Raw genomic sequence first — 9,104 nt, forward strand, 5'->3', positions numbered from 1 at the left:
TAGGTATGACAAGAAGTCTGCAACGCCGAAAACCGAGATAGGCATTTCTACAGTTTCACCATCGATGTGCTGTTTCTAAAATGAGCCAGAGGTTGTGGTTTCCAATTGCCAAATACAGTTACGTTTTTCCCACATTTGATGCTTTTAATCATTGCCTTCTTCATTAGAGTGTGGAGTCACTGTGCGTCGCGTCGCGTCGCGTCGCATCGCTGAGATAAGATAGGAGAAAACGGAAATAGGCATTGATAGGTTTGTCGTCCCAAGTGCAAACAATATGCCAGATAATGAGGATCCCAATGGGTGTGAGGTATCTTTTCATGTGTAGGAAGGATGCAATGATCAGGTATGTACATGCTATGTAAAACAATTGGTAAGACGCACGTCATGGGTATGATAAAATACAACTCTCGGTCATAGACTTGTAACGTTGCGTATGGTTTTTGTACCATACAAACGTCACGAATATGGCTACTCAAACGCCGAAACTTCTTCCGCACATACTACCTCCCTTGTGTAGTTGATTGTAGTGTTATCATCTGGTGGTCATTTTCCGTTACTCCTTTGCACTATTAAGTTTAACGTCCTGTTAGTTTGCTTAAATTTATTTTCGAAATTAGTCTTTTTAGCTTGTGTTTATTTCTGTAAGAAAATTTTCAAGGTAAGGGATTTAAATTGAGGCATTTATTAATTTTTGTATGAGTGCATGACTTTAACTGTAACGTTCAGATACTTGAATGAGATGAGAAAGTCTCCCATTGCAGTCATTCCAAAAGCATGTAAAGTTTCCAAAGTCATGCTTTGATTTTTAGTTACAGTATTTTCCGAGATTCCTATTTTTTGAAAATTATCATGAACGTTGCTGTTCTTTGTGCCTAAAATTTTGAGTTGAATTTTGCAATCCATGGGACCTAATTCTATCCAGTCAGGTCAATCATTGATAACGACCATGAGTGTAAGGAAGAACTGAATATTTGTACAGTATTTCAGAATACTAACGGTTTTTTTGACATTTTGTGACGGTTTTGTGTATATTTTGTGATCGATTTTTATTTTAATTTTTATAGGGGTTGTAGGATTTAGATTTCTGATCCACAAGTCTATTCCTATTAACTTTCCCAAACGTTTTCAAATCAATTTACCTCTCTTTAAATGGGTCCATCATATTCAAAAATTGCACTGAATAATAAATTGGACGAATTTCTGCCAAACGGAACTACGTGCATTAAGACATGAGCCCTGAGACCCATAAGAATACATACATAACAGGGCTCACGTCATAATGCAAATAGTTCCATTTGACAGAAACGTCCAATTTTCCATTCTACCGTGTTGAGGGAGAACAGCAGTGGCATGGTATGTGCTTTGCGATATATCTATTGATCCATCATTTAAATCTATGGAAAAGGATCGATATACAGGGTGTTCGCAACGAACATTTTGATACTCGATTTCCACAGATTCAAATGAGGAAATATCGATAGTCGATCACTCGATTATTGCATCAACTTGCAACAAAATCGTTTGATTCTTGCAACAAATGGATTAATGTGCACATTGCCTACCCCCCCCCCCCCCCCCGGAAGAAGCTATCATTGTTGGAACTAGTTGCAATTAAGTTGAAACATGTTTCAGCTTCAAAGTATTGCTGGTTGCCTATCTTTAGATTTTAAACAACTTCGGTTCAGCAATTTTGCAATCTCAGCAGGTTGCAACTTTGTCTCCCGATCAGATCGCCGAAAATCGGCACCTATCGACCAAAAGTTGACCGAAAGTTGAAACTTTGTTGCAACTAATACCATCATTGTTTCAACTTGTTGCAACTTTTACATTGAAAAATGCTACTCGGGCACTGGAGAACAAGTAGTAAAAAAAAGGGAACGCTGCCAACTTTGTGACCTGCAGCCAACAACCTTGCGAACCATGACGTCACTGCCCGGGACTATCTGAACTGTATTTGCAATTCGGAACTACAGTTGGACAGCATTTCGCAATTTGGACCTGTACATTCTGACTCATATGAAAAAACGCTTATGTGCATAGAGAAACTAATGGCACATACGTTGTCTTTGAGCCGGACCGGAATTTGTAGTTCCTAATTGCAAAATGTAGTCCAATTTCTAGTTCATCTGTAGAAACGCTTATGTGCAAAGGGAAACTAATGGCACATACGTTGTTTCTAAACAGAGCCAGAAACTAAAGTTCCTAGTTGCAAAATGCAGTACGTTGGTAACGGCTTCCGAGCCGGTTCAACACTCCAGTTGATCCCTGGGAATTTGCAACTTTCCCCCCATATTTTCAGAAACAAATTGGCATTTTCTACGGAAGTCCTGTTGGGAACTCATGAAATCCCCATGAGTCCTGAAAACTTTGCTACCTGTGACGTCACTGCCGGAAACATTCATAACGGAATGCGCCCCGGTCGAATCCTGGGTAATTTGCGACCTATCTTTTGCATCTCATTTTGCCATTGTCATATTTTTAGAAACAAAGTAATAATTTTCTTCGAAACATCACACTATGGTCCAATAGCCCGATTTAAGCGGCAATAAATCGGAAAAATGAAGTTTGGAAAAAGTTCGATTTCATTACGTAGATCGATAGTACATACTGTAAAGAAGACTCCTGTAAAATATCATCTAGATTGAAACACTAATAAAGATGTGATAAGCCTGGGAAGTGCGGCGCGCGGAGCACATTTGAGTACGCTTCCAGTTACCGAGCGGCAGTGCTGTGTTTAAGGGCTTGTTTTCGTTGTTTCACCGTAACTGAAAGTGTTTGGGTACTTGATTTACAAAATATAAGGTAATTTCTAGATGTTCCATGCTGAAACAATTCTTTTTTATCATGTCTAATGCTCTAGATTAACCCTCAGACAAAGTCAGTTTTTTCAATAAAATCGCAGAAGTATGACCCAAAAAATATACTTGGCACCTCTGAGCACCTCGTAATTTTACTCGGAAGTTATTGTCATGACTCTAGACTACCTTTTAGTCTGAGTGGCAGAACCACAGTCCACCATAGCCTCAAGTTATTTCTCATGAAAAATGACGTTTTCGCGTTTCTTAGCAGTCACTACTATTAGCTATCATATGCCATTGACCATGCATTTTATCATGTTCCACTCTCATATTCTATCAAAACAGATGCCTTAGAGCCTAAATTTACGCAGGCAGAATAATACGAGTTGATGGGGCTGATCGGGAAGGAATTGAAACTTATGCTCAAGAACAGCGAAGAATCGCCTCGGGAGGCCACTTTAAAGGTCCCGTAAAAGTTTTTTTTTGGAGTTTTACCATGTTTCAAACATATAATCTATCAGAATGGATACATGTAGGCTCAAGTTTAGCTTGGCAGGTGAAAACGCGTTCAAACGGTTGATCGGTGGGACTTGAAAGTAAGGCTCCCAAGCGATGAAATTGTCTTAGGAAGCTACTTTGAGGTCCCGCAAAATTTTTTTTTTTTTTGACGTTTACCCATGTATCAAACACATAGTCTATCAAAATGGATATATTTAAGCTTAAGTTCAGCCTGGCAGACGAAAACAAGTTCAAACGGCTGATCGGTGGAACTTGAAAGTAGGCCTCCGCAGCCATGAAACTTTGAAGTATTATCCTGAGCTGTCTTTTTCAAGTTCCCTTGACAGTAGTGTTCGACGAAGTTCTACTTTTAGCTTCTTATAGTCCATCTAATGTAAAATTAAATTGTGAAGCTTTAAAAAAAAAAAAAAAAAAAAAAAAATTTCCTCCGAGGATCGAACCCGGGACCAATAATCTACGCGACAACCACGGAGTCCACTACACCACCGCGGAACCATTCAGATTGCCGCCTCAATTTAAGCTTTTTGCACAAATTATACCGCAGTTATAAAAAAGTATAAAAATGTTAAAAATGGATTTTTTCTGAAAAATGTTAGCATATTTGCACTCAGCGACCCAAAAAACCCCTGAAAACTCATGTTGCAAGGTATAAACATACATATCTGATTTAATGCCGCTTAAATCGGGCTATGGGACCATAGTGCATCGTTTGACATTCAAAACTGATATTCAACAAGTATTTCAAGAGGATTTTGCTGTGGGCAGAGGCGATTTTGAAAGTCGACAATACTGTTGACCTTCCACTTAAATCGATAAATGAATAATTGATAATCGATGATTAATTGTAAATATCGATTTTAGGGAGGTATCGATTATTTTATTAACACGAGTATTTAAATGGGTAGGTGATGAAATTTTCTATTTGTAAAGACAATTTCTACAGATGTTGTTGCATATTTAATTTTTTCTTCAGCTGTCCAGTTATTAATTTTGTTTAAATTAATTTGTACATTTTGACGCGCCTCTCTAGCTCTTGCACGAGTCCATCACGAGCGTATCGTCGGCATAGATTCCCATCTTCCCCTCCTCTCTGGGCTATGGGATGTCCGCTGTAAAGAGAGAATAGAGAAAAGGGGAGAGACTATTTCCTAGGTGAAAAATGTCATTATTAACGTTTTACATGATTTTCAACCATCTATAAACCACTTTTTTGCAGTTAGGGATAGACACAGTAGCCCACCTGCTCATGGCGCTCCATGAAATTTTAGACCCGTGTGGTGGAGAGTAGGTGGGTTCAGAAAAACCCACTTTTATTGAATTATAATGAATCAAATTAAAAAATCTATAGCGCGTTTAGAAAGCTACTAAGAGTAGTGGCTGTTTACGAATTTTCTGTATATATCTTAGTCTAGGATACACTGAATAGGTAAACTTAAATTCTGTACAACCCTCGTATGATGACGGGAACTCTGCAGCGTCGCAAATCGAGATACGCGCTTTTGCAGTTTCAACGTGGAATGGAGCATGCCCTTCAGAGAATACTCCATCGAGATGAGTATACTGTAACTGTTTAAGTCTCTTAATGGACCACTAGACAGGGTACGAATTTCAGCATTCTGATACGTGTTCCGTAACTAAAATTTCATGTAAAACACGATGCGCACAACGAAAATTACCGATATTAACTCCTTACGAAGATATTTAATGGTTCTTGATGCGTGAATTCAAACCACCCGCTCATGAAAACTTGATGCTCTACGTGATTCACATCGTGCGCTAAACGTTATCATGACAGTCTCTGCGATATAAAAATCTGGCAACCTCAATCTTGACGCTTTGGCTTAGCTATAGCAAATTGCTCATAGTTTGAACAACACATGGTGGAAAATGAACATTGCTCGATTGAGGAGCTTGCTGAAACCGTTGTAGTGCGCGATTTGACTCACGTAGAGCTTTAAGTTTCTTGTTAGCGGGTAGTTCAAATTCCTCGTAACCAATGTGAAATAAAAACGTTAATATCTTCGTTAGGAGTTGGCTTTAGTAATTTTCGTTGTGTGAATCGTGTTATACGTGAAGTTCTGGTTAAGAAACATGTATCAGATTGCTTAAATTCGTACCTTGTCTGGTGGTCCATTCCTCACTATTCACTGCTCTAAACATTTTTCTAAACATTTTTGTGTTGCAGAGGTGCCACAAACTAACTTAAAGATGGAGGGAAAATCCTTTGATCAAGAGACGTATTTATCTTACAAACGGGCTCTGGACGATCCACAATTTGAATTCGTTGATCTGTTGGACTATGACGACAGCGCGTATGGTTACCTCAACCACTCTTTCAAACCGGAAGACTACTTGAAGCTACTGATTAGCCGTGCTATGATTGACAGCACCACACCTGTTCAGTTCCACAAAGAAATGAAAGAAATAATTGATCTGCGCGAAGAGGCTAGACCATTTAATCCATTTGATCGCTCTTATCCAGATTTTTCAAGATTCCGGCAACTGGCGGACAAATATGGTGTCAAAATAGACATAGATGAACCTGGTGCATTGATCACGAATGACATCATCGATTTTTTGTTTCCGCATTATTACCTGGAGGCTATAGATAGGAAGGAAGACTACAGCAACGCCGAGTCTAATAAGTTTCACGAAATCATGACATGTCTTGAATTCGCGGCTATCATTCCTAGAGGGCGGATTCTTATGGAGGCGGTCAGGACTGCTATAGTAACTATGCACATTTGCGTTTTGTACGAATATCAAACGGAAGAGCCCGTTATAAAAAAAGACATTATTCCTATGCCAGTCCTCCAAAAAATAGTGAGACACCGAATTAATATCGGTTTACACTGTTAAAAATTATTCTGGCCTGAGTGGCCTGAGTGAAATATTGTGGAGCTATCCTGCCTGGAGCATCGAGTGACAAAATTTTGCGGTGAGTTAGATAGCTCGCTCTGGCATGGGAAGCTCCTTGTAGCATGCTACAAGGAGCTTCCCATGCCAGAGCGAGCTATCTAACTCACCGCAAAATTTTGTCACTCGATGCTCCAGGCAGGATAGCTCCAGGAAAGACAGCTATATGCTCGGGACAGATACTTTCCACTCAGATTTTTGATACTTAAGAAGAAACAGAGCTATAATTTTCTGGCATCATCAACGCGCATTGGCCGTTACAATCTCATTCTGGAATTCACGACTGCGACGGCGTCAGTCTCCAGCCAGTGGCTTTTGCGTGAACAGTGATTAGTTGCGACTCGTGAAGGTGTACAGCAAATTAAATATTGTTTGAAGGCTTTCCAGGATAATACCCCATGGATCCCATACCAAAGTGTTCGCTGAGTTCCTAACACGACGGAAAATAAAAATTCGTCCTAGTAGAATAGCCTACCTCCAGGAATTTTGAAAACGCCGGTAAGGGCAGCAGTTTTATGAAACTAGGTTTAAGAGGAAAAATACATATTTCGTACCATTATACTGCAAAATTGTATCTCTTTCTCTTTTATCGCTTCATTCCTTATCGCTTGTTGATTTGCATGTGCATGGTAGTTTATTTAGATTATTCCCTATTTAAAACCATCATGTTGCTCCCATTAATGTATTATTTGCTTTTAGTTGTACTTCCTTGTCAAGTATCTGTAGTTTCCTTGGTGAAGGTTCGTTATGCGTCTGGAGATGGCACTGTATGCCGAAAAACCTCAGGTGTATTGAATAAAATTTTGCAGTATAATTCTACGAAATTGTCATTTATTCTTTTTAGCTCGTATGATACTTTTGGGCATCAAAGCCTGATTATACGGGTATGGCGTGGCGTCCAGTAAAGTTAGAATTCTGTTATCGTGTATATTTGTTTTTTAAGCTTACACTGAATTTATGTTCACAAAATACTAAATATCTACAAAACTTTTCTTTGTCTAAAAGCGTTTTCGAAATTACTGGAGACAGCTGTTCAGCTATGACAAATATTGATTTTCCGTAGCGTGTTTGCAACTCAAAAAACACTTTGGCTCCGAATTTGTGGGATATTGGCCCGAAAGTTCCTCAAACATGATTTGATTTGCAGTACAACTTCACATCTTTTCAAAAAAAAAAAAGAACATACATTGCAGTTACAGGTGGAAGGGAAAGGCAGAAGAGGGAGGGAGGAGAGGGAGGGAGGAGAAGGAGGGGAGGAGAGGGAGGGGAGGAGAGGGAGGGGAGGAGAGGGAGGGGAGGAGAGGGAGGGGAGGAGAGGGAGGGGAGGAGAGGGAGGGGAGGAGAGGGGGGAACGGATCGGGGTATGAGACGGATGCCAGGGGTAAGGGGAGGGCAGTCGCCAGCGACGCAGCCCGTCCTTATGCCTGAGTTACTTTAGCTCAGCATTTCCGTACTTACGTCGGAGATTTTCAACTCCGTGGAAATTGGCCCTGAGCGATGAGTGACTTCCGAGCGACTTCCTTATATAGGTCGTGCTCTGAGCTAATTTTTTTTAACAGTGTACTGTCGGATGAGAGACGAGTGCGATTCTTGATCACGAAGCAATTCATTACACCTGATCTACATTTATCTTTTGCATTTAAGAAAGAATACGATAAATTACGGGAAACTAGTCCTGAGCTGATCAGCCTGATCAGTGAGCGTCTCATGTGATGGATGCTCTTCTTTAATTGTGAATAAATGTCGAAAATATGTTTGTAAATAAATGTTGCAATTTTTTGGAACTTAGCATTAATGTTGGTATCTTTTTTTTATCATTTTTTGAAAAAATACAAAAAGGTTCATGCAGAAAATTCTTTAGTTCACATGTAATGTTTGATGTCTCGTTAAGACGACGCGAGTAGAATTAATTCTCAGATCATAACAATCATACGATAATGCCATGCGCGCACAAATACTAACCTAAGTCTTGAAAAGGCATTAATTTACCTTTATGGTTTTTATTTAGTATACAGGCTGTCCGGAAGTTAACGTACGTAACTTTCAGGTTCGATTTTTCAGCTCAAAAACTGACTTCTTTCCCATGCGCTATGCCCAAGAACGCCTCATGGGTGAGCTATGCGCTTTCAAAGTTGCCATTTCGTTTCTTTCAAACTGATGTAACTATTCGTTATTTTGTCGTAAGTAGCTAAAAATGGGCCTGTTGCAAACTTTAGCTAGAGCAAAAATAAGAGTTGTTTCCTATAGAAAATGCCTCAAAAATCACCATAGGCGCATCGGCAAAGTTTGAAATGGACTCCTAAGTTCACAATCTGCGCAGGGTCGGACTGACCATAAGGCCAATCTGCCACTGGCAGATGCGCCCCTCTTCCGGCTGCTAGAATGGTAATGAAGAAAATGAAAAAAAGAAGAAAAGAAAGAAAAGAAAGAACAGAAAAAAAATGAAAAAAGAAGAGGAGAAGAAAGAAAAGAATAATAAATAAGAAGCAAGGAGAAAAGAAAATAAGTAAAGAAAAAAATGCCTAAAAATTATAAGTAAACGGGTTGTCAACTATATTATAAGTAACGGGTTTGTCAACTCTCTAAAGGGCTTTGGGAGGATAGGGGACTTTGGCGGCTAAGGGTCGCAGAGCGCCAAAGAGCGCTATAAAAGCGACTTTATACATACATACAAACGGGAGAAGATTTAATAGGAGTTATAGAGGAAAGTGTAATCTGTATTCTGTCCCCATGTCTCATTTTCTTTTCTTTAGCTATGTAGTATGTATATTCATCAGGGCCGGATTTACCTACTTGCCGCCCATGGGCCGCCTGTATTTTGCCGCCCCTTCTCATTCCTTTTTAAACATCAATAAAACCGTCAAGTGAACG

General features: G+C 39.6%; 1 long non-coding RNA gene across 1 annotated transcript; it reads left to right on the forward strand.

Moving 5' to 3' along the window:
• Positions 1-349: 349 nt before the first annotated feature.
• Positions 350-8,086, forward strand: LOC109036116 (uncharacterized). The gene is made up of 2 exons (XR_011900579.1): positions 350-658; positions 5,503-8,086. It is a non-coding gene; the product is annotated as an uncharacterized lncRNA (long non-coding RNA).
• The last annotated feature ends 1,018 nt before the right edge of the window (positions 8,087-9,104 follow it).

This window comes from Bemisia tabaci, chromosome 9 (genome assembly GCF_918797505.1).
Source record: "Bemisia tabaci chromosome 9, PGI_BMITA_v3".
Taxonomy (NCBI): Eukaryota; Metazoa; Arthropoda; class Insecta; order Hemiptera; family Aleyrodidae; genus Bemisia; species Bemisia tabaci.